Consider the following 26,880-nt stretch of genomic DNA (forward strand, 5'->3'; position numbering starts at 1 on the left):
TTTTGACCTAATCTGAAATTCATTCAAGAATTTGGATTTAATTTCTTTTTTAATCTGGTGTTATATTTGATGAATTTTTTTTGCACTGCTTCTTGTCAAAAGCTTTAAACTCTAGTTTATTTAAAATTTTAATTCGCATTCGTTTTCTGTATTTTCTAAAATATTCACTTGAAAAATCTAGTTCAGAATTAGAATCATCATTTTGATTTTTTTTTATTAATAACTTACCGGAGATAACAATGATTTGAAACTTTGATTCGGATTTATTATGAATCGTATCAGTTAAGTTTATTATTATCTCGAGTTTTTGTGATGGTTATGAGTAAGAAAATGGTTTGAGAAAAAAAATCCTTTTTTGTTGAAATTTGGATTTCGAAACCGAATTTGAATTTCGAAACACAAGCCCAACCACTATTTGCCAATTCAAAAGTTATTCACGATTTAGTGAAACATGTTTTTGGACAATTTTTCTACTTTTGGAATTGCTTTTGATAATGTTTTTGGCTGAAAAACTTGAACTCAATCGAATTTGAAATTAAACTCATAAATTTTATACTCCTTTGAATAATTTTGATAATGATATTTCTGTTTTTTAATGAATTTTTTTTATTAGTTTTAAGAAATGAAGAAATTTTGTACCATTTCTATGAAATCTCCTTCTTCCAGAAAAGAGATGAGTCTCAAACTAGCGTTAAAATAACATGCATTTCTCTATTGACAAATTTGGATCCATTTGCATTATTCATTCAAAAGTTGTGCAGATATTCAGCTAACATTTGTATGGGAGGCACCCATTCTAGTGAGGAGAGCTAGCTCAAAACATCATTTAACTTTTTAACGGTCCTAGAAACCCTTACATGAAAACTTTCACGCCGATCGACTGAGTAGCTTCCAAGTTAATAAGGACAAAGTTATCTAGATAAAATTTCAAAACATCTAGATGGAAAAAGTAACATCAGATTGAAGACTTCAAGCCAGTAGGATTTTATTTGAAAAAAATATGAGGTTTTGAACATCGATTGGTCAGGTCTGTCAAACTGTGTGGCGTCCACAAGAGGTATATCGGTTTTGATTAGGAGTGTCATATTGACACTCCTAGAAATTTTACGGGTAAACAAATCTCCAGCCGTCGAGGTTTAAGAAAATTAGCGTATTTCTTAATTTTCGAACAGTCTGGCAACTCTGGTTTAAAAATAAATACTAGAAAGAGCATCTGTAACCTCACAGCTGGGTTGTCAACTGTTTTTCGCAAAAGTCGGGAAGATTTAGAAAAAATGTTTGGAAATGTCTGGAAAGCTATTTTTTTAAGGTGGTGACTTTTTTTTGGTCGCAAGATCAATGTTGTACGTAACCATTAATCGTATGTTTCTGTCACTATTAGTGTCCTCTGTCTGACTCTCAACTGAACATACATCTTCGAAGCATTTGACATTATTAAAAGGTTTCAAACACTTCTGAAATCAGAATTCATAAATTTTAATCATTTCCTGCCATATTTCACCATGGCCAATTTCAATTTTCATAGTTTCTTAGAACTAATTTATGTCCTAAACCAAAAGTCTGGAATTGTCTGGAAGAAATGTAAAAAGTCTGGAAGTCTGGAAACCTAAAAAAATGTCTGGCGAAAGTCCAAAAAGTCTGGAAGATCCAGACAAAATCTTGAAGGTTGACATCACTGCCCCACAGTAGATCCGGAGTTAGAAGATAAATCATATCTCGCTTAAAGCACACCGATTGCGAATCGTTTTCTATAACAGAATCTCACGCTCTACAGGTGTAGGTACGCTACGCATATTTTCCGTGCCCTGGTAGGTGGCGCTCGACTCCTCAGCGCGTGTTTCGGAGCAGATGCCGGAGATATCGCTGGGTATATGGCTTGATTGTAACGGACGACCGCTCGCAATAATAAAAAGTGCGTATTTTTCGCATTTCAAATGTTCCATTATATGAAAACTCAGAGAGGGTTGGAAAGAGCGAAAATGTAGTAATAAACATTTTATAGTTATCGAATCGGCTGACCTGACTTTATAGAATACACCTTCGGCCTAACTGGTGATTGACTGATATAGGAGATAATATATGATGATGGATACGGTAATGACCTATTGGAATTGAAGCGTTTAATTATGCAGGAATGAAGAACAACAAATTTGCGGCCAAGAATAATAAGTATGGTCGGAGAATACTACCACGACGTTGCAAGATGTTCGACGCAAAGTCAAACAGGTTCGTTGTAAGAATTTTTCTTTTCATCGTAGACTTAAAATAAATTTATTTTGAATTTTGATTTTCCAACCATCTATGTATGTATATGATGATAATCTTACAATTTGTATGATACCTACCTACATTCTAATATTTTTAAAACATTGTTTAAGAACTAATTAACATCCAAAGCTGCCTAAAGTACACCACCCCCTCAGCCCAAATTCCGTCCCGTTTCGGTTCTTTTGAAGTGTCTTCTTGAATAGTGTGAACCTAGAACGCGTGCTCACCCAGCCAAGTTTCAACGCCCCCGTTTCTCAAAAATTTCAACCTGTTTTCGTGCTTTAGTTGTTTTATTATTAGAGGGTATGTATAGGTATCATTGCCTTAAAGCCACCACCCGCGCTTCGTCGTTGCACTTGAAGAATCCCAAGGCCACTCGCGACGACGCGGACGTGTGTTGCTGCCCTCTTGGCTTTGGTGGTTTTCACAACTCACAGGTCACCAACCACAAAACAACTTTACAGTAGGTAGGACCTATGCCTTCTAAAACCTCCCAAGTCGAATGTTCTTCTTCAACAAATTAGAATTTCAAATTTATCTGTGCCCGTTTTCGGTTCCGTTTTGGGGAGCCAAATCCGGGTGCACGCAACTAAAGGCTGCTGCTGCTGCTGCGGAAAACCAGAAGTGAAGACAATCATCTATTAGACGCAATTTTGGGACGACTTAAGGGGGGGGTAGGGTCTAACGGGTAAAAATAAACACCATTTTCACGATTTTTTTCTAGAGCTATCGTTCAAACAAATGTATTCAAATTTTTTGCATTATATAAAGCATTGTTAAAAGAACATTTAGTAATTTTTTCGTAGAAAAATATTGAAAAATGAGCCGGTGACGGAGCATTTTCGAGGATGCCTTTTAGAAAACAGGATTTGCGGTGGACACTGTATCTCAGCACAGAATCATCTGAAATTAAAAAATCAGAGCAAAATATTTTTAATAGATGTTTTTCTGGACCCCAACGTTTTTATTTTACTTAAAAATTTTTTTATGAAATTTTTGTGGCTGTTTGAAGTAAAAACTACGATTTTTCACGAAAAAATCCGCCATTTTTTATCTGTAAAATCTCCCCAAAGTAAAAAAATAAAAAAAGAAAAACGTTGGGGTCTGGTATTTTATATGTAGAAAACATGTTCCAAATTTTAAAAGAATCGGATAAGTAGTTTTCAAATGACGATGTCCACGGACTTTAAAAACGTGCTTTCGAGAAAAACGCGTTTGAAGTTTCTGCTCTTGCTATCTTGCAGTATTAGATTGGAGGAGATAAAGGCCTATAATTTCTACAGTTTTGCTTCAATTGACTTGAAAATTTGACACAACATTCTTGAAATGTTTTACAATAAGAAAATAAAAAAATAAAAAAATCGATTTTTTGAAAGTGTTAGACCCTACCCCCCCCTTAACGACCTGTTAATTATTCATGTTGACTGGCTGTCATTCGCCGTTGTTGCTGTTTAAAGCTTCTTCATTCGGAGTGAATCACGATTTAGCGCCTTTTAAAACTAGGTACCTCAAGCTTCCTGATTTTGTTTAAATTTACATTTTAACAAAGCTATACAATTGATGATGAATGACTGTTGGTTTGTTATTTTCGAGATATTTTTAACAAATATTTTAACTTCTTAGGTATTCGTACAAACTTTGATAGCAATCAAGCATGCAAAATCATCTAATTCGATAAAAGACATCAACAAGTAATAAAGTGACGAACCTGTTTCCTTTCAAATTTTCGATACGTCTCTGCCAAATGAGTTTGTCCAATGTCCATTGTCCAATGTGAAAAAATGTGCAGTCTAGAAAAACGCGATTTAAATTTATGTAATTCTTTCATGGAACTCTTGCGTAGAACGGCAGTACATTTCCTGAAATAAATTTAAATGGAAAGCTACCTAAGGTTCATGATTGACAATATTAAAAAAAAATCTCTCCATATTTGGGTACGATTTTTTGCGTTTTATATAATTAAAAATGTATCATATATCATTTTACATTTGTTTCAGGTTAAAATTTTGTGTTCCAACTCAACTACATTTTTAACATTGGTGGTTCATGAAGTTTTCCACAAGAGTTGTCAACAAAAAAAAAACTCAAATTAAACAAAAACTTAAAATCCTTACATTACCAAAATAACAAAAACGCATGGAATTGCATTTTTTGGCTTACTGCAATTTTTATTATTTGTGATCCTGATTTTTGTAGCCTCCGTAGCTTTGATAATTTTTTTTGTCATTCCTGTCATTTTTGTGATTTTTGTCATCTTCGTGTTTTTTTTGTCCCTTGTTTCATATGAGTTCTTTTTTTAATCTGTGTGATTTGTCGTTTTAATGTGATTTTAATTCTGTTTTTTTTTGGGATTTTTCGACCACCCTAGTGGAAAAATTGATAAACCAGTCTGATAAAAAAAAAAAAAAGTATAAATTCAAATTCATTCAAATTGTCAACATGTGCTTTAGAGCGAGTTTATAATTCGTTTTACTAGTCTATTTTTAAACATTTCGCATAAGTTCCAGGTAGGTGGTATTCGACCAAAACTTTTTTTAAGATAACACCGGATCTCGAAGTTTGACGCATTTTTAATCAAAATGTTGTGAAGAAATTAATCACCGTGATTTATGTTTTGTTACTTAGTTTATAGACTTTGTCGGTGAAGAAAAGCGATGCCTTTTTTAGCAAGAACATCTAAAGCTAATGAAGTTTTGTACACGGATAGAAAATTAGAAAAAATGAAAGATGGTGAAATTGGGTTGAATTTTGTTAAGAAGCATTAACATCAATACCAAACTTTTGTTCAGCACGGGCCAACTACTAAATTTCTTCTAGCTTTCTATCCGTCTATATAATCTCATTGTCCTGAGATGTTCTTACACAAAAGAACATCACTTTTCACCGATGAGTCCGATAAATTTAGCATCAAAAATTTGATTTACCCGATTTATTTGGAGCTGGAAGAGATAACACATAAAATCGCCTTAGAAATGATAGTTTAAGTACTGACCCATGTCAACGTAGGGTTACCATATCCTGAACGCCGAAAAGAGCACATTGAAATAATTTTTAAAAAGATTTAGGACAAAACGGAAAAAACCATGATATTTTAAGCCATTCAAATTATTGTAAATTAATTACCAATAATGTGAATTACCTGACATTTTTTTTAAATTTTTCGATCAACTCCGTTTATACAATTTAAAATAATCCAGTTTGGGTTTTTTTCTATGTCTTGGTAGTTTTTTAGTGGACAGTCATAGGCTTAATTTGATTGAAATTATCGAAGAAATAGAAATTTTTGTATAGAATTGTTATCGGCTATTCGTTCTCAAATGCGAAGTTTCGATATTTATTATGCGGTTTTAAAGTGTTGAAAACGCAGGTTTCGGTGATGGAATAGAGTTATCTTATTCAGGTCCTTAAACAACTGCCTATTACATTAGCAATGGCTATTTGTCATTTTACACTTCTCATATTTCCTAACCGGGAAAGTACTCATCTCAATGAGTACTTTAAAACTCTTACCCAGAATATCTGGCAACACTGTTGTGTTACAACAAACCCAATTAAAGTAGTTTCACCTAATCGTGTGATGATGTAAACATTTGTACCGTGTTTATTATCATCACCTGTCATCAGCAATCATTGATCTATTCTTCTCGATTGCGGATTGGACAAAGCCAGAGGAACCAAAACAAACAATGGTTTGGTTCTGCTCGTGGCAGCAGAAGTCTGCTGACGCCGGAGGAAACCGTAAGTTTCAACATTAAGGATTCTAGCAATTTTTTTTCTCCAATTTGTGTAATGTGCCGTAATTCTTAGAAAAGGCTACCCACTCGTGCTCCAAACTGTCAAACGGTTTAGAGCTCCGTTAAATTGGATCCAAATCTCATCAGTTTTGTATCAATCCTTAAACCAGTTCTGAAAAAAGTTGAATTGAAACTGGTCTAATGGACCACCAGTGCGGTTGCTTTAGTCGGAATTCGGGTCTAAACCGACTGTTTGGACCACGGGTACAGGTGCTCTTAGTCGTCCTTAAACTTCTCATCTATTACGGATCAGAAATGGGATTTGAATTCCAAATATTAGGGTTCATATTTTGCAAAACATTTAGACTTTCAAACTGGAATTTATTTTAAATGCTCGTTCAGATATAAAATTCGAAACTTGAAAATAAAACTAAGATTACAAATTAAGTTCATATTTTCACATAGAGTAGTGCACAGGCAACTTGTAAATTTGATAGACATGGTTGACTTTATTGCATAAATATTGTGCCCAAATACCTGAAATCAAGTGAAAAGTTTATTTAGGTGTTTGAATAGTCAGAAATAAACGCAGTTTATTAAATAGTAAAAACTGCTACCTTTAAAAATTCGTCAAAAATGTGTGTTTCGTATTTTCTAACGATGTCAAAATGTTGGCGGTTGATTGATTGAAAATAAGGTTTTTTCACTTTTTTTTAACATTTTTTGTGGCGATAATCTAAAGATTTATAAAAAAATACATCCAGATGTCCAACATAAAGCTTTTAACATCTGATTTTTTGTGCTGATTTACAGCTTTTATTAAGAAGCATGTTTCATCAATTTTTTCCTTCAATTGACCTTGAATATCATATCATGAAAACCAGTGATTGTATTTGAATATTATCTGAGTATCATATTTGAGTTACGTTTCAAGCTTTACAAAACTATAAATTTTGTACAAACTGTAAATTTATTCGATGTGTATGACTGTACGATTTGTAAAGGAAAAACAGGCACATTGGCAACCCTGCTCGTGTGGGTTTCAGGCAGTGATTGAATTTTGCTGAGCATGAGTTGATCAACCATCTCTCGCTCAGCGCTTTACTCGGAAGCAAAGGTTGCTTTGAGGCAGCGAAAACGACAAAACCGATGATGTATACGCTCTCAACATGGCCGCCTTCATGAAGCAATATACATTCGAGGCAGCGAATCCAAAAAACCAAACGAATGGCTCTCACTCATCTCCTGTCACAACCTTGAGGGAACCGAATTCAAAAGGCAGAGCAAACCCGAGTCTCCTCGTTTGTGCCTGGATCGAATGCGTGAGGTTTTTCTGCTATTGCTATTATTGCACAGCAACCGCACGCAGGCAGCTAGTTTTTTCATTTCTTTTTCTTCCCCCCTCTTTCACCATACGTTGCGGGCCGTGCTACGCAATAAGTTCGGTTGTTTTTGTTGTTGCCTCAACCTTTGCGGTCGGCTCGAGTTATTCAAATTCAACAACGTAAATGAGTATGTGTGCCTCGTCTTCTTCATGCATCATGTAGCAACCGAAAGTTGAGAGAGTTCGTTCGGGGCAGCAAACGGATAGTGTCTCTCAGAGCAGATCCTCCTCATGGGGGGAGGTTTGAATGAATGTATATGTATCGTCTCCTGTATAGCTATGCGAGGCCTCAAAGTGTGTATTTTGAATGCCTCTGATGAGAAAATTGGTGAGGATTTCAATCACTGGTTTCAGGTGAGAAAATAACCGTGTTGTTCTTTCTACAATCAGCAGCAGTGCGACCAGATGGTCCAAAATCAGATGGATTCTTGAATAAATTTACCAACTAACCTTACTTATCAAATTTTTTCCAATCTAAACTTAGAAATCCGAAGTTTATATTGACATCAAAAATTAAAATACGTATTAAATTTAAAAAAAATCTCCGAAATCTGTCAATTTTTCAAAATTCGGTTCTCTGTGACACAGATTCTGTGATGGAAATTTGCACGAAATTCTGCGAAATTACAGATTTTTCAGTGATTTCTGCAACCTTGCTTTGAACTACAACATTTTCGACTTAAGTATAAAAATTAGGTTTTTAAGAATTTCTAAAATGACCCGCTTTTTTCGGCGATGTCCTGCTTTTTTCTGGAAGTATCTGGTAAGCCTAGAATAATAGTTAATCGTCCGTTTGATTCCTAAGGCCAGTCATTTGTTTCACAGCTGAGTTGGGGGGATCGGGACAGTATGTTGAGATAAAAATTATACTTTATCCGTATATTTTAGGAAGGTTTAAGGTTTTTGATTGCAACTCATATTTTTACGCCTGAATTGTAGCTTTTACAAAACTTGTCACAAGTTTGGTTTGTAACTTGATTGTTTGGCGTCGTTGATTATGTAAATCTTTTCTTTTTGGTACACTGTAAACTGGATTAACTAAATATTGAAGTTCGCATCTTTATAAATCAATTAGTCAAATGTGTCGTTTTTATTCGTAGTACACCATACGTCATTTTCAATATCCAATAGCTGAGAAAATCATCACCTATAGATATTTATTTAGTTTTGTTTTTGACTGCAAAAACGTTTAGAGATTTTTCCTGCTGTAGTTTTGGTAGTAGGATTTTTTTTAATACTAAGTATTAAAAAAAAAACGTTCAAAAACTATTATCTTTTTTTAGTGCAGTCAATTCGCATTCTCTTTAACCCTGATCTGCTTTTGGGTGTCAATATGACACTATTGGAAGTTTGCCGGCTTGTAACTTTATTCGGGTGCATCCAAATGAAAAAAAAAATCTTCGGGGATGCTCAAGAAATTGTTAAATTGAAATCTTTAATTTTGGATCATTATTTTTTTGTGGACGCACCCTGAAAGCCCAGGAAAAAGTCCCTAATCAGACCTCGCGTGTCAATTTGACACTCCTCGCTTTAAATATCTCTCTTTTATTTTTCAACCGATTTGTATAAAATTTATAGTTTTGGAAACCACGTAATGTAACTCAAATATATTTTTTAAACATTGTTCACCTACAACATTTAAGTTTTCCGTTATTCAAAGTCTAAGAAAAAAATCCGAAAAACATGCTTCGGAAAAAAGACTGTAGATCAGCTACGGAATGCTAAAAAAAAAGTTTTCACCTAGTGTCCAAAAAAAGCTGGAGTTAAAAACTATACGTTGCACATAAGTATTTTTTTTTAAATTTTCTATTTTTTTTTACTATTTACAAGTAGTTTTATTAAGACATCTAACTCATAAAGTTTTTTTTTGGCTGAGTATTCTATTTTTTTTCTGAGATCATGACCACAAAAAATGTAAAAAAAGTGGTGTAAAAACCGTATTTTTCAATCCGTCTAAATTATTTAAGTCATTCCAGATAACTTTTGAAAAATGAATTGTAAAGTTGACTGTAAAGTTGATCTGGAAAGCTGCAAATTGACAAAAATTTCGAAAAATGGCTTCCTCTGAAAATTCGTCAAAAATTATGTTTACCGTATTTTGAATATCTGAAGATGCGAAAATGAGCCAAATTGCGTCAACTCTTCGATCCTTTTTTCAAAATTTGTCTGGTATGATTTAAACAATTTTGACGGTTCATTGATGAAAAAATACGGTTTTTCACCACTTTATTACATTTTTTGTAGTCATATTCGTCAGAAAGGAAATTTCATACCGATCCTAGTGGGGTGTAATTACATTAGCGCTGCAATACTTTACACAAATATGACAAGTATTGCAGCGCCAAGGTAGTTACATCACTAGAATCGGTAAAATGAGCTTTATTGTGAATTTAAATTTATTGCAGAAATTTTGCGTTAATATACTCAAAATCCAGTGCAAATTTGATTTCAAGTCTTAGAAAATCTAAGAAATTGCAAGTTGACAAAAGATTTGAAAAACAGCTATCTTTAAAAATTCGTCAACAACTCTGTGTTTCGTATTTTGACAATCTAAAGATGCGAAAATGTGTAAAATTACGTCAACTTTCTAATCCTTTTTTCGAAATTTATCTAGTGTGACTAAAACAATTTGGTCGGTTCATTGATGAAAAACTACGGTTTACACCACTTTATTTACATTTTTTGTGAACAATTTAAAAAAATGTATCCTTATCTGCAAATCATAGTTTCTAACTTCAGCTTTCTTGAACACTAAAATTTTTTTTTGTGTTTTATTAGCTGACTACAGTCTTTTTCCGGAGCATGTTTTTTTAATTTTTTTCTCAGACTTTGAATAACGGAAAACTGAAGGGTTGTAGCTGAATATTGTCTGAGAAACATATTTGAGTTACATAACGAGGGTTCAAAAACTATAAATTTTGTACAAATCGATTGGGAAATATTCGTTTTAATCAGGAGAGTCAAATTGACACTTCAGGGACTGTTACGGGTAAAAGTTTCAGGGACGGATAAGGGTTAAGGTCTTAGAATGTCATTTCACGTAAATCAAACCTCCGGGTCCGGGTTCATATTAAGTAAGCAAAATAATCAATAAAATCCATTCATTCTCAACTCATCCGATAGATATTCAAGATTTGGCAACTCTGCTATTCGTTGACTGCTGAAAAAGTTCGCCCCGGCCAGCAGCCAAGGGAGCCAAACGGACCAGTTGAACCCCAAAACAGCGATACCGCGTCGAGTCGCGCCGCCTCTCGCGGAATAGGTACCTAAGTGTACAACAAGTTACAAGCAAGCAAGTAGTAACTATACTCGCCGCGATCAGCTGAGCAAAGACCCGCCGACGCCGCAGCCGGATTATCGAAACCAGACAATTTAACTTCAAAACAGTTTGCGTCCAACGCTCAAACGGAGGAGACGTACGACGAGTCTTTCTTGTACAATTGGCGTCGTCGTCGTCAGCGTCATACGCGTCGATTCGTGTCTGTTGAGTCCGAGGCGTGCTGCGTAAAGTTCCGACCCGAGACGGCCAATCCGGAACATCCGTGAGGGCTCGAGTTCGAGAGACGTACGTCGTCGCAGAGTGAATTTTAGGGTGTGTTTGGGTTTGTTTTTTTTTTTTTAATTTTGTCTCGAAGCAGAAACTAAAGTCACACAAATATGAGGGCTGTTTTGGGGGCCAAGAAGCAAGGGGTTGGTGTTATGTTACGTTTTCCAAGAGTAACCAATCAGCCTCCTTTCGAATCCGCAATGGCCGGACCCCGTCCGGAGTCTGTCCGTTGAGTGGTTTGTCGTAGATCAAGTTGAAGTTGAAGCTACTGATCTTGGTGTCTGTTTGGTGGACGTGCCTCTTGATGGTCATATAACAAACTTGTGGACCAGCAGAAGTCGCGTGGTGCCGCCAATAATATCTGTGAACAGCAGAGAAGACGAGGAAAAAATAACAGAAAAAAAAATAAACGGTGGAAAGCGGTTTTCCAGTTTTTCTTCTGCTTGCGGGGGCTTGCGCGCGATAAAACAACCAACTCTATCGGGGGCCGCCACGAAATGTTGATTTCTACAACTTATGCGGCGCATAAATTTACGTTTTTTGTTTGTGCTTCAGTTGGTTCACAGTTCGGTTCCAAGTTTTTTTTTTGCTACCTCTTGCCATCATCCGACTTATTACAGTTTTCTATCCGATTTTGTGGAAATATCGGTGCGGCGCGGATGAAATCGGTTCGGAACAACAACAGAAACGAAACAAATGTACGAGCTAGCGAAATTTTAACTTCCAATTTGGCTGAAAAACAAACGAAAGATTGCCGCGGTCCGAATTGCGACTGTGCTGCTTGCCATACGGAAGAACATGTACCTCGCCCCCCAATTTGGTGGATTGTGAAATAAAACTGAACATAGGTAGTAATTGAGAAGTTTAGAGCGCATCAACAGAAGTTGTTATTTTGAGTGGATGATTATTCTCGTTGAGGAAACTTTAGCATTGTGTCAGAAGGGTTTTAGTGCTGCAAGTGGTTTACAAAATTTCAGTTCATGATTACGAGAAGACCAGGCTTTTATTTTTCCTGGCGAATTGTGCTTTGCTCTTAAGAGATTTTAAAATTATTCGGAAAAATTTACAATCAAACAATTAAAAACAATAGAAAATTAAAATGAAAACATCACTCAAAATTAAGAAGACTCAGGAGGAACTTTGACCTAAGAACTCAAAACAGAACCGAGAATTTTGAATCCAACTCAGAACTTAGATCTTGGAACTTAGAACTCAACTGTAAACTCAAAATCCAGAGTTTCTAAACTCATTACCTTAGACTTAAATAATTAAGAACTTATTGCTCAGATTGAAAAACTGTGTTCTTACACATTAAATGAAACTTATAGTTCTGAATTGAGAACTCGATTCTCTGAATTGAAACCAGAGGTGCCAGGTGTCCTGATTTATCCTGATTTTTTAAAGACCGTCCTGATTTTCCAAAAACTCTTTCGTTGTCCTGATTTTTGAAAGTTGGTCCTTAAAATGTCCTGAATTGTCCTGATTTTCATGAAAACTGCTCAAATATAATCGAATTTGAAGTTGAACCATGTGAAAATCGAATAAATCCGTTATAAAATAGTTAAGCCCAACAGATGGCAATCTTCGGTTCAGATTATATTGAAATGGTGTTTTACGATATGAACTACAGGCCAGTCAAGAAGCTGCGTACTGTTTTTGCATAAATCAAGGCGTTTAAAGCACCTGTATTGCGCCTTTATTTATGCAATATAAGCAGAGCTGCTTATCATTTCCATAAATCAAAAGGTGTCCTGAAAAATCCTGATTATTAGCTTCGCGTTGTCCTGATTTTTGACGAAACCACCTGGCAACCCTGATTGAAACGCAGAACAAATAACTCATAACTCAAAATCTATAAAAAGTTAGGAATACAAACACTAACACTTGAAACTAAGAAGACCTAAGAATAAGGATGCCTGATTATCCGGTTTTATCCGGGTTTACCCGAATGTTTAATACCAAATTACCCGGATATCATTGAAAAATGCCCGAATTTTGCTCGGATTTATTCACTTTATTTGGCAAAACGAACAAAAAAAAACAAATTGTGTTGTAGAAATTTAATATTTATGCCTCCAACACGAAATTTTTTGGGCTAGTTTTTTTTTCAAATAATCATGAAAGGTTTTTTGGAAACCTAAAATTTTTGGTCGTCAATTTTGAAATCAAATTCCCGGATTTTGCCAGGTTTTTGTACAAAATTGCCCGGATTTTTCCAGCCGGGTACGTGTTGAAAGAATTCTGGCAACTAGAACTTTAAACTCCACTCAATGTAGACAAAACGAAGGGTTCTTGATACTCGAGATTAAGGAATCATCATTCATTAGTCAGACTTGCAAAATTTGAAACTCAGGTCAAAGAAATTATAACTCAGTAATATAAACAGAAACTTAAATCAAAGCCCAAAACTCCACGTAGAAATCAGATCTTGGAACTCAGAACTCATCTCTAAGCTTAGAATTCAAAATTTATAACAATGAACTCAGAATTCAAATTTATTTATTTATTGATTATTATTAAATCAACAGATCATATCAGAATTCTGAACTCTAGGATGGGAACTCAGAATTCCAAACAAAGAACTCAATATTCAGGATTAACTAGAACTTAGAACGAAAACCTCAGAACCCAATAATAAAAATCAAAGTGAAGTTCAAGCTCAGAATCTCAATCTGTATCCCAAACCATAAAAAAAATTAAAAAAATATCCTGGTACTTGAAATTTCAGTCTAAATTAGCTCGCTGCATATAGAGTTTTGGAATCAGCACAGAACTCTTAACATGAGATTATGACTCTGGAGTGAGACTCGCAAAACTGAGCACCCAGAACTCAAAACTCCGAACTAAGAACCTAAAGCTAAGAGCCATTTACCTCAAAGACACAAAACCGAATAATCCAAACTCAATGGAAGTTCAAGCTCAAAATATTAATTAAAACATCAAACAAGTAATTGTGGACCCCAAACTAACTTTAATTTAAGCTCACAAAATTTAAATTGCAGAATTCGAAACATCGCTAGTTCAAGATTTAGGACTTATGACTCACGATTTTAATTTACTTAGTACGGCGAACTCAGAATGATAACTTTGAACTCAGACCTCAGAAGTCCTAATTTAGGCTCGAAACTCAGAATATATAACTTTGAAACTAGGAAAACGATTTTCTACTCATGTTTAAATTAATGATTGAGAACTTGTTTTTTTAGTTAAAACCCGGATCTTAGATTTTACAACATAAATACTAAAACTCGAAGCATGTAGCTTTTATCTTAAAACAAATAATTCAGATCTTTAGATTTTGTTTTAATTTAATTTCAGGGCTCAGGTTTCAAAATCCGGATCCGGAAATTTTAGAGCTCGAAGTGTAATATTCGGATTAGGTACGAAAGTGAAAACCAACATTAAGATTGACATTAAGAAGTATTCAAAATCTGGTTTTACCACTCTCAGCTTTAGAATAAGAATCTCGAGTTTTCATCGCACAATTCAGAGTTAAGAACTCATTAGATACTTAGAATATTGAATACTGTACCCAAAACAGAAAATGAGTATTCTGAAGTTTTAAAGCCTGATCTCAAAAATCAGTTAAGTAAAACTAAGAACTCATTACTCAGAAGATAATAACAAGAACCCAAACTCAGTTCCAAGAACTCAGAACACAAATCAAAAATAATTCAGAACTCTTTAATCGGAGCTAGAAACTAGAGCACCAATTTGGTATTTAGAAATCGGAACTCAGGGTTCTTATTTCGGAACTCAGTAGCTTAGACGCTGAAATTCAAATGTTCCTAACGCAAATTCTCATATGATTGAACTCATAACATGGAACTTGAAATTTGTAAGTGTGAAGTGAGAACTGAGCACTGATCTCAGATAAAAAGTGAGAAGTCAAGGGATGGAGCTCCGAACTCAGAATTCTTAGTACTTAAAATACAACTTAGACCTCGGAATTCGATTTTCGAGAATTAGGGCTCAAAATGGACGTTTGGAAATTTTGAGTTGAGAATTAAATATCAGATATCGACATTCGGGTTCCAATTTCAAAATTTCAGAATTGGAAATCCTAAATTTTTCATTTAGATATCAGCACTTATTTTTCTGGATTTGGAACTCTTAACCTTGAAGCTCGGAACTCATAACATTTGGTAAAACACTTCAAGTAAAATTCAGATACCAGAGTTCATAACTTCAGAACTGAGAAGTAAACAATCGGAGTTCTTGTAACTCAGCTATGAAAGCTTAAAACTCAGAGAAAAAGTCATTTGTTTTTATAACTCAGGATTTGAAATTTATTATATCTCTCTCGATATTCACAAAATAAAAAAAATGTCAAAGATACCAAGAATGGAAACAGCGATTAAAGAAAAAAAAACAAAAAAAAAATTACAAAAAATTAACGAAAATTTACAAAAAAGTATCAAAATTATGAAATGACAAATATGACAAAAACCATGAAGAGTACCCAACTTATATGTTAAAAACTGAATAGTTATAATTATGGCTAAAATGACAAATATAAGCTAATGATAAAAATTTTATAAAACATTATTTCTTGTAATTTTTGTTTTAAAAAAGTACACAAATAATCAGAACTACAACAAATATAAAATTTCATGATAAAACAATGAAAACCAACAACATTGTACAGTAGTCCAGGACGGAACTTTATCGTGACAAAATTAATTACGAAGGTACTATAAGATAAGGATGCCAGATTGCCCGGTTTTATTCGGGTTTGCCGGATATTTAATACAAAATTAGGCAAAAGTCCGGCCCGGCCCGCTAGCCCGGATTTCATTGATAAAAATCCCGAATTTTACCCGGATTTATTCACTTTATTTGCCAAAACAAACAAAACAAGTTTTTTTTTGTTAAAATTTTCATTTATGCGCCCAAAATAAACTTTTGGGCAAGTTTCATAGAAATAAACATGAGAAGTATTTTGAAAGTCTAAAATACATTAAAAACTGCTGATGAAAAAAAACATTTTTTTTCAAGTTTTTTTCTTGATTTCTGTTGAGTAATTTCTGGATTTTTACCAAATTTGCCTGAATATTGTCCGGATTTTTGGTCGACATTTCAAAATCAAATGCCCGGATTTTGCCAGGTTTTTAGATAAATTAGCTCGGATTTGTCTGGCCCGAGTACGTGTTGAAAAAATTCTAGCAACCTTACTATAAGAGACTGAAAAATTGTGTCTTCAGTAAAAATGCTCATCAAACCATTCGCTTTAATAATCTTAAATCAAATATAAGGGCATGCCATTTTTGCATGATTTGCAGTGAAAAGATAGAGTCAAACTGTATTCTAAACTTTGGTGGACAACGGTTTTTGAGGTAACTTTACTGAAGTTACTACATACATATGACGATTCGTAAGCGAGTTATGATGTTTTGAATGTTGAAATATTAGGGTGTGTCGAAAAAAAGTGGTTATGCTATTTTCTGAGATAAAAAAAGAAATTTTACAACTTTTGACTGCTTTATCCGTCCATCCGTCCGATTAGATCAAGACTTTTTCTATCGAAACATATAGTCGTTTTTTGCAATGTAACAAGGTTTAAGCCTAAAAACGCGTTTCTTCGATTATTACTCTGGTCGGAATTTTGGACCACCTGGTTTCTATTTTGGACCACCTTCTGGACCTATTTTGGACCACCCTTAAACTTAATAATTTTTTTTTCTCAATTTTGCTATATTTACGACAGCGATTGATGCGCAATTATGCGAATAATTCAGTTTATCTTGTCTTTTCTGATTCTTAAAGTCAAGTTTTGTTTGTTCGATGAAAAACTCCTACGTTATAGTGTGTTTTAAATGTTTTTAAAATTCTGACAGCACACTGCAATTTTGACGAGATTAGTTCTGCAGTGTTAAATACTGGCCAGTTGGCTTATCTTTGGGGTCAATTGTTCGAAAGCAAATATCCTTCAGGCGATCTAATGATAAGTTAAGAAAGTCTGACATCATCAACTCTGCGACCTCAATTGATGCGTTTTGTCTTCCAAAACCTTAGTTGATTTGTTTTGGCTTCAGTTCTTTAGAAAACATAGATTCAAAAAGATAAAAATATGCGAGAATTATGCTAACTTTTTAACCATCTAAAAGCCGATGTTTTTCGCTGAAAAATTCACACAAAAATCAGATTTATTTTTAAAACAACTTTAGCTCTAGGCAAAAAATTTTTCAACAGTTTATTTTTTAAACTGCATAACCACAGGGGCTAAAAAAACTAGATTTTTAGTACTTTTTCGCTTGTAGTTTTTACACATTTTAACATTTATTTCCTAAGTTTTGAAACAAATACAGTTATAGTTGAATATATTTTTGGTTGAAATTGTTCTAATATTTACTGCGATATTTCAACTGTTACAAAAATTAAACTCGTTGCATATTTGCCCATTTGTTGTCATTTTTTTTCCAAACGCCTCCTTTAGAAGAGGTTTAACTTGATTTTTAAAACCATATTCAAAACCACAGAATCAAAACTGTGTTGCAAATACGCGCCGCTGTGTATTCAATATGCGCCGAGCAGCCGAACACACCTGAGAGCAGCCGAAGACCGAAAACACACCAATACTTACAGTGAAAAGAAAATCAAAATGGACTAATCAAAATTTAAACAAAAATGGAAAATAGATTTTATGGGCTGAATTAACGCTCGAAGTATGGTTTTAGACTTTTTGTTCATTTTCAATTAAAATTGGTCTTTTTGAAAAATTAATGCTATTTTCAGCCTACTATGATTGGCGCCTTATAACGAGCGCATGGGCCGTGATAGAAAATACCCATAAAAATCATACCTTTTTGAGTTCAGTATGATTTTTTAGCATAAAATCATAGTTTAGATTCTTCTCTATCGATGTGTCAGAAAATATTGTCTTATTCGTTTTTCTCTGCTTGGTGTGACACCTTATTGAAAGTGTTTAAAAATTTAGAGCTAAATGAAGAAAATCCTAAATTGTGAAATTATCACGACACAGGGGCATTTTAAGGAAAAAATTCCTACTTGCCATGACCAATCACAGCATTTAAAACAAATTGATAATATTTTGCAGGCTTAAAATGTTTCAGATTCTTCAAAACAAGGGTGGCGCGTATTAGCCACATGGGGCGTTATATGAACTTTTCCCCTATTTCGTCTCTTCTACCTAACCAAGTATATATATTTTTTTTAAATCAACTCTGAATGATTGTTTCTTTTATACCAAACTGTCAATAATTTTTCATGAAGCATAAAAAAGACTTGATAAAAAAAAATGGTGCATGTCCAGTTTTTTTATGTTTTTAAGCTTCTTTAAGCTGTAGCTTTTGACAATTGCTTATCAAACAGTTTCCATTAAAGTATATTGTTAGATTAACGAGGTTTAAAGCAAAGTGCAGAAACAGTAAGTTATTACAAAGGTTGGCTTGGTTTTAGGCCGATTGAAGCGAACCCCGTCTAAAGGCGAGTTTGAGCTTTAGCGAGTTGATTTAATAAAATAATGCCAATATTCCAAATTTTATTCATAACAAGTGAGTGAAATACTCTGCATAATTCTTTAATATCGTCGTACAACGTTTTATTACGTTCATGAATATTAAACAGCAAGTTTCATAACTTGGTTATATTGAGTGGTCCAAAATAGGTCCCTAAGGAATTAAGTAGGACCTATTTTCGACATGGGTCTAAATGCTATTAAACAATTAAAACAAGTTTTTCTGGTTCTTCGAGCTTGCAAATTAGTTTTCAAGTGTTTTATCATAGCTATGGATATGTTTGTAGTTGTAAATTTCATCACAGCTATACAGAAAACCTCTTGAAAGTTGACTCAAATAATGGCACGTCCTTCTGAAATGGCCTTGATTTGGTCGAACTGTGAAAAATCGAAACTTTATTTTCAATTTTCTCTTCCTTATCAACTTATTGAAATGCAATGTTATATATTATTAAAATCATAAGAAGTAGCTTTAACTATACTTGTTCAAAATTTTCATGATTAACATGATTTATGAGAGAAATATTGGAAAAAAGCTGCAAGGTGGTCCAAAATATGTATCTGGTCCAAAATATGTACCTGGTCCAAAATAAGTCCGTTACCCCATACATGAAATGAAAATGCGCACATTTTTCTTGTATCTGGAGGTGTTCATTTGTTAAAAGTGATTTTTTAGCAAAAACTTCTACTTCTTAAACTATTACACCTCGGATTGGTGCTTATCAAAAAATTGTTTTATGACGGCATACATTAGTTCAAACATCAAATATTTGATTGTGAAATTACGGAAGATAGATTTTTTTTACTCGTGAAAAAAAATCCAAATATTGTTCATTTTCATTACAAAGTAGCACATTTGAAGACCCAAATTTGATGTTTTGAGAAATAATTCTTTGTGAAAATTTTAAAAATTGACTCTTTACTGTATCTTCAAAAAAAAAAAAAGTTGTTTGCGACCGACCATTGATTTTTTCCTGAATACTGCGTTGGATAGGGAGAAGTCTTCTCAATAATGTGGCAAGTTTTCCGAGATGCCGATTTTTTTCTTTTTAAAGGTCCCAAAAAAGATACTATGATCTGAATGCTGTTAGTGGCATACTACTCCGTGGCCTTTTTTTCCATAATAACAGGATGCCAAATTCGACCAAAACAGCACAGACAGGTCATGTTTCTTCAGGAAAGGCAGCAAACACTTTTGAAGACTTCAATTTGATAGTTTAATATGCTTGAAAAATGTCTGCCATATTTCCCCTTCTTGTTTCAGTATAATACCTACTATTGTCCATGAAGCTGTCTGAAGTTTGCCTTGGCGTAGGTATCGTCGTCCTTTACCACGCTATAAAATTTTGTCAACAATATCGGTGTAGACTGAGTCGATTTTGAGTCATTTTTAAATTTATCAAATCCTGGGATCAAAAAAGCTTTGTTTTGGTTTAAAACTCATTCATGATTTTTTGCAAAATTTTCAAGTAACGTTTATATGAGTCAATTTAAACTTTAAGGTTTGTATGAGAAAATTGAATATTTTGTATTTAAAAAATCAACACCATTTTCTTTTTTTCTGTGGAATCGAGCCTGCTAATGGTTTTTGTTCCAATTTATAATTTTATAAGTATATCCTTTCTTAGAAATCGGAACGTCTTACAAAACATTGAATTGGTTTAGAGTGAATTCTTATTAAATCTTTAAGAGAGAATGAGGATACTTGATCCCTGGGGATACTTGATTCCTTCGCTCTAGCTTGAAACAGGAATGTCTTACAAATATCAAATATTCTAGAAAAATATGCCAAAAAGGACAAAACAATAATGCTGTTATTTCAACAAATTTAAAAAATATATATTTTTCAGTTATTGCACTTTGTTTGAAAAATTTAACAAAACGTGATTTTAAGATCTCTTTCATCACTTTAAAATGTTCCTCACATGATAAAATGTTTATTAAAAATATTTGTTCCAATATGTTAATTGTTTGAATATAATATGATCTTCATAATGCCATTTTTTTTTTTCGAAGAAATAGTAAACTATCATTTTTTTTTAGAAGAAGTTTTGTAAAATGTATGTTGTGATTATAATTGATCCATAGAGATTGATCCAAAAGATATATTTTTTCTGAATGGATCGTGATCATTTATAATGGAATAACTAATATCTGTCCAATAACTAATGTTTATCCAGTAATTATCTGTTAAAAAGGACTGTCATTTGACATCCAATTTCTTTTCAAATTTGCCAAATACTGTATTTATGTATCTGAGAACTAATATGGCAAAAAATAGTAAACGGACCTTTTATCTTCGGATTTTTCTAGGTTTTTGCCTAGGGTCAGGACACCCTGAATTAAGGATCAAGTCTCCATTAGTAAAGGATCAAGTCTGCTGTAACTTAAAAAATACCCCATCTTTTTTAGTCTCACGAAAATGCTTCTAGTTTATTTACAAGTTCATGCATTGTTCTAACTTTTGGGGCATATACACTTCAAATTACACGCTGTCAGAAAATGTAAAAGGCGGCAATTTGCTAAATTTTCTCAAAAAGATATGATGAAAATAAGAAAAGGGGATCAAGTATTCCCATACTCCCCTACGGGATAACATCAGAGTTTGACGTTTAATTTTTTTAGATCATTTGACATCCAATTTCTTTTTGAATTTGCCATATTGTGAGGGTTAAAAATGTGTATGAAATTTTAAACGCGTTGTGAAACTTCTAAATCATGTTCTATTGAGCTCAAATTTTGTACACTTTGGGCCAATAAGCAAAAATTTTTTATTTGGTCGTTTTTTAAATGGTTTCACAGAATTTAAACATACCTACATTAATAGTAACGGGACTTCTGAATATTTTGTGACGAAAAAATATTAATAAGTCTTTTTAAGTACCAAAACCAAGAAAAAATAAACAGATTGGACACAGTGATAAATGTGATAAACGACTTGTGTTTTCTACTATTAAGTGGTATAAATGTTTTTGTGATTTTAACCTGTTTTCCACATTTCAGAACTGGATCTACTCACTAAGTAGAAGAAAAATAAATAAAGAAGAATCAAAATTTGAAGTGAAAAAGTGAACAAGTGAATGGCTTGAAAAGTTTGAGCTGGCGATCATCGGGCACCAAACCGCAGGGATAAACAAACAAACAAACAAATAAACGGATAAACAGAACGCTTCATTGCTGGTAAGTTATGCATATGAATCATTTGGATGAGTAAATTCACTACACTACCTACCTACATCATAGAGGATGGCCTTCTGAATTACCCAGGAGGAACAATTTAGATTCTAGATTCAACTGATTCAGCAGTCTGCTGGCTTTGAAGCAGTTGAAGTTTTGATTCCATATTAGTGGATCACTTCTGGTTTAAACAAGAACGAATGAAACATAGTTTGGCCTTCTTCCAGTGATGACAAATTCTTCCGCGTTTTTGTGAAGATTCATCTTCACAAAATGTGGAGTCAACTTGGAATTCCTTCCCAATTTTAAATTATAAATTATAATTTTTCTTTATTAAAAATAAAACAATATGATTTGAAGTTATAACAAAAGCCTCCAATCGTAACATTTTTATATCCTCCAATTTCGATCACTAAACTCAGTAAAAGGCTTCCGATCCAGGAACTAATATAATCGGCAGAAAGTCATAACTTTCGTCCGATCGTAAATTTTCTGCCAGGTGACTGGAACGTTGCTTTTTTTTCATCCATACGAGAAAGAAAAAAAAAACAAGTTGCTTTTCAGAGCTGCAGACGACGACGATCGTCCAAAAATGGTTCCGCATAAGAAATTGTATCCAGGTATCTCTATTCAAATCTCGTTGCCACTACTTATCCAACTCCGGGTTGGTCCCTGATTTTGTTGAATGCGTTGAAAGTACCCATAATTGACAGGTTAGATTGTTGAAGACATCTCATTTTGAGGCAGCCTTCCAATAAGTACAATCTTTTTGGTCTAAGATTTGTTTAAGAGAGCGTAATTTAAAAGTTTGACCAGTCAATTTAAAGTACACTTCCCATAAAAGGATGGCTTACCCTTAAAAAAGCGAGTGAGATCAATAGCCGGAGCTTCGGGAGAACCTGTTGTTGAATTCGTCGAACACAGATCTCGCGGTTGTCCGAAAGAAACCCCACGGACCATTCCAGTTTTAGATCTGTTGTATGTTGTATACATAACTCGAAGTTTGTTTGCATGTGCCTAAGAGCGAAAAAAAGTAATCATAACACTGCTCTTGAGACCTGGCACGACCAGGTGCAATTTCCGAAAAGTACCAATAAGCACGTGTTCCAAAAACGGTTGCATGTTGGTTGTAAGCTTTTAACAGTATTATAATCCATAACTTCTTTTCTCGAGGAGCGACGGTTAATCAAATAATATTTCCCCCCCCCCCCAAGAGATGGTTTAGCTATTTGTCGTACAAGCTGTTTACTCGTAGCGTTAGAAATTTTTTTAAAGTTTTTTCCTAAACTAACAATTGTCTTTAGGATGTTCACACCGCTTAAACCCGCTTTTGGCAATGAATTGAGACGAACCCAAAAAAAAAAAACTGAAGACAATTAGAGTCGGAGTTTCTTTCGATCATCCGGTGCCGTTTTTCTGCTCTCAATATAGAGAGTGAGAAAATTTTTGCTTCCGGTGAAAAATCTCAACAACCTAGATAGAGAAATACTGGACGGTCAGAAGACTGATGGCCATCGGCCAACGTTCGAGAAAAATTAAAGTTATCATAAAAATTGTTTGATAATCTCGATTATCTTGCTTGAATAGTTGAACTAATTAGCTGGAAATCAACAATCTAAACAGTTTTCTAAAGCTCTCAATTAGAAATTTATTTATATATTTTTAATAAATTAATATAGACTGTTCAGACAATTATAAATGTTCTATAAAATAACCGTGATTTTGGTTGCGTGAAATTTTGGCTGCGTGCTGTTGTTTACATCTAAGTGAAGTAAGCATTGTATTTTTTTTGTCGTTTTTGGTGAAGAAATCTGAAAATGCTGTCGACAAAATGAAGAGAACACGGTGGTCAAACCGTGCGCAAAAAAAATGGACAAAGAAAAATTTCGGAAAATTTTGGAAAGCTACCAATTTTTTGGTGAAAAGTCTCGCCAGAATGGTTTGGAGAAGTGCCAGGAGAAAATATTGTTAAAATGATTTCTAGTTCTGGATTTGGTTAAGTGGTATGATTGACACAATTCACGGTAAAATATTTATACATACAACAAAGAACGCCTACAATAGCGACCGTTTTCCTTCCATAATAGGGTGTGTTGAATTTCAACATTTTCTAATTCCAAAAAAAACCTGTGATCTAAAAAGTTTTCTATTCCGTCAAATAGAACGGCAGAATTTTTGCAGATTTTTTCAATTGAGCTTTGAGTACTCGGGTTTGATTTGAAATTTTCAATGAAAAACATAAAACTTTGTTCGAAGAGTGTCACTTTTTTGGGTTTTCTTGTTCTCACGCAATGCAAACGAAATTCTAATATATGGAGCTTACTGGGAAATTCTCTGAATAGAACTTTACCGAAAATAGCAAAATGGTAGAAATAACGTGAAAATCGTTATAATGCCCCAAATAGAGCATTATTTTTTTTTTATCAAAAGAAACTGGCAACACTGACAGATTGTCCGTCCATTTTTTAGAAATATTATATTAACAAGAAATTTATTGATTTTAGACTCTTAAAAAGTTTTCGGAGGAAATGAGTTACATTCTCTATCATTTCCAAGAAAAAGTAAGGGTTACCAGAAATTTAGAGTTACCAGATGTAATAGTTTTTCAAAAATTATACTAAAATTGGGTAGAGCTGTCTTGTCTGATCGAATCACATTTTAAATGAAGTTTGGGCATTTCCGCTCGTGCAGCTAGTTGGGATTGAAAAAATTCATGCCTTTTTTCAAACATTTATTTGAGTTTAAATTTCCAAATCATGGCATCTGGTAACTGTTAATTTCTGGTTACCCCAAATGTTTTTGCAAATGAAAGAGTCTAATCAAAATCATTTCATCAAAACATTTAAATATTTAAAATAAATATTTTTTTGTTAAATAATGGAAAATCTGTCAGTGTTGCCAGCTTCTCTTCCTGAAGAAAAGAATGCTCCGTTTGAGGCGTTATAACTATTTTCCCGCTTCTCTTATCGCATTGCAGTCTTCTGCAAAGTTATATTCAAGAAAAACAAAAAAAAGTTACATTCTTCGAACAAACTTTCGCGTTTTTTCATACAAAATTTCAAATCAAATCCTAGATACCTAAATTTTATTTTCAAAAAGTGCAAACATTCTGTCGTTCGTTTTGACCAAAACAGGATCTTTTTAGGCTACAGGTTTTTGAAATGCGAAAAAAGTTGCAATTCGGCGCACCCTATTCCATAACACTTCCATGGATGAAAATCTGCTAAACTTGTCATATTTAGCTTCGAGGGAAATAAAAATTCTGAGTCATTTTGAAAACAATATAAAACATATCAATTTTACTTAAAATTGCATCAATTCTATGCTAAAGTGTTGTATTTTTTCAAATAAATTCTTTTTCTTTCAATATTAAATGTTTTTTTTTTATTTCGTGAATTCGAATTTCAATAACATTAAAATTAAATATACCTAAATCTTTAATCTTTACACATTGATGACTTACTCAAGTAACCAAAGTCGCATAGTTATGTAGTTTTGGACATTTAAAGTTCAAATTTGAATTTAAAGTACAGGGAAACAGCGAAAACCTTTTCACTCTAATACTTGATTTGGATTTTTAAACTAACATGGTAGATACTAACAGGTTTCATGGAAAACTTGTTGAAACATTTTTGCAGTTTGAATGCCAAAAGTCCAAAAAGTCAAATTTTCGTAAAATTATTGTAGCAAATCTTAGAAAGCTCTATTTTTGTGAAATAATAGTGTTAAAGTTGATCTATCGTACGCAGAAAATTTGTTAAAAAAATATCATCAGAGTACAACATTATGGAAGTTCATAGTTGAAGTGACAGTTCGCGTGCTAACAACTTCTATACAATTATGAACGCTACTTTATTTGAACGTAATTATTAAACTAGGGACTAGCATTTTTGGTGCCTAAATATTATTTAATTGGAAGATTTTGGTGTCCTGAATTTAATAGATACCATTACAACTATTTCTGACTCCGTTGAAGAAAGTCTTCAATTTTTTTTATATTTAGGATTTTAATTCATTTAAGATCATCGTTTAATACTGTAGAACGATTGAACTTATGATTTAAGCAATATCTAAGATTAAATTCGCATAAATTTTTTTTATTAAATCGTCAAAATTGTCGTATCTTGCAAAATCGGGAAAATTAAACTTTAAAAAACTTCTATGACTCGTTTTCTCATAAGCTAAATTACTCGCGATCTTCGGGAAAGTAAATCATAGAATTGAAACAATAAATTAGAAGGGTTAAAATTGTCAGATTTCACGATTCTTATGAATTAATTCTATCATCAATTCTTATGTAGTATCAGCCCTAGAATCTGCGAATTTTTAGCAATTCATCTTACTTCTAGAATCGAAATGATTGAAAAACAATCGCAGCAGCCATGACAAATTTAGCTTTTCCAGTCTCTCCGTCTTATTAACCGAAGGAACAAACAATCAGTGGCTAGAGCCTTAAAAATATGCGCGTTCTAAGTCAATTCGTCTTTTTCGACCGGAAAGTCAAAACAAAACACACAATAAGCATCAGAAGAAGCCTTGAAAATGTGCGCTCCCCAAGCCAATCCGGCTTTTTTTCACCGGAAGGCTAAATCTAAACAACCAATCAGCAGCAGTAGCCATGAAAATCTGCGCTTCCTAAGCCAATCCGTCTTTCACCACTGGAAGGCTAAATCAAAACAAACGAACAACAGCAACAGCCTTGAAAATCTGCACTTCCTAAATCAACCCGACTTTTTCCACCGAAAGGACCTTGAAAATTTGCACTTCCTAAGTCAACTCGTCTTTTTCCACTGGAAGGCCAAATCAAGATAAACAAATAGTAGTAGGAGCCTTGAAAATCTATTCTAAGTAAGTCTTTTTACACCGTCTTTTTGCACCGGAAGGCAAAAAAAAAAACACACACATTCAGCAACAGAAGCAGCCTTGAAAATATGCGCTTCCCAAGCCAATCAGTTCTTTTCCACCGGAAGGGCAAATCAAAATGAACAAACAGCAGCAGCCTTAACAATCTGTACTTTTTCTGTCGCTTCGTCTCATTTACCGGAGTAACAAACAATCATAGTAGCAGCCTTAACAATCTGCGCTTTTCCAGTCGCTCCGTCTTATTTGCTAGAACAGGAACTATTTTCAATCAACCTAAGCATCAGCCTTGCAAACACCAGACTCATTCGATTTGGAGTCATTTTTGAATGCCTGCTAATGGTTTTTGTGCTAATTCATAAATTCTTTAATAGATTTTTCGCTGTATATCTTTGTCCAAAACCGTTACTTCGTATCTCATTTGGCAAAAAAG

At 33.7% G+C, this 26,880-nt stretch overlaps 1 protein-coding gene across 3 annotated transcripts in view; it reads left to right on the forward strand.

The window, feature by feature from the left end:
- The first annotated feature begins 10,761 nt into the window (after positions 1-10,761).
- LOC129748342 (uncharacterized) overlaps positions 10,762-26,880 on the forward strand; it is a 119,098-nt gene continuing 102,979 nt past the window's right edge. The window contains exons 1-2 of one of the 3 annotated variants that reach the window (XM_055742910.1): positions 10,762-10,988; positions 21,414-21,590. The gene's annotated coding sequence lies outside the window, so the exon portion shown is untranslated. The remainder of the gene's footprint in view (positions 10,989-21,413; positions 21,591-26,880) is intronic. The other 2 variants (XM_055742909.1, XM_055742911.1) reach the window with 2 other exon arrangements.

This window comes from Uranotaenia lowii, chromosome 2, assembly GCF_029784155.1.
Source record: "Uranotaenia lowii strain MFRU-FL chromosome 2, ASM2978415v1, whole genome shotgun sequence".
Taxonomy (NCBI): domain Eukaryota; kingdom Metazoa; phylum Arthropoda; class Insecta; order Diptera; family Culicidae; genus Uranotaenia; species Uranotaenia lowii.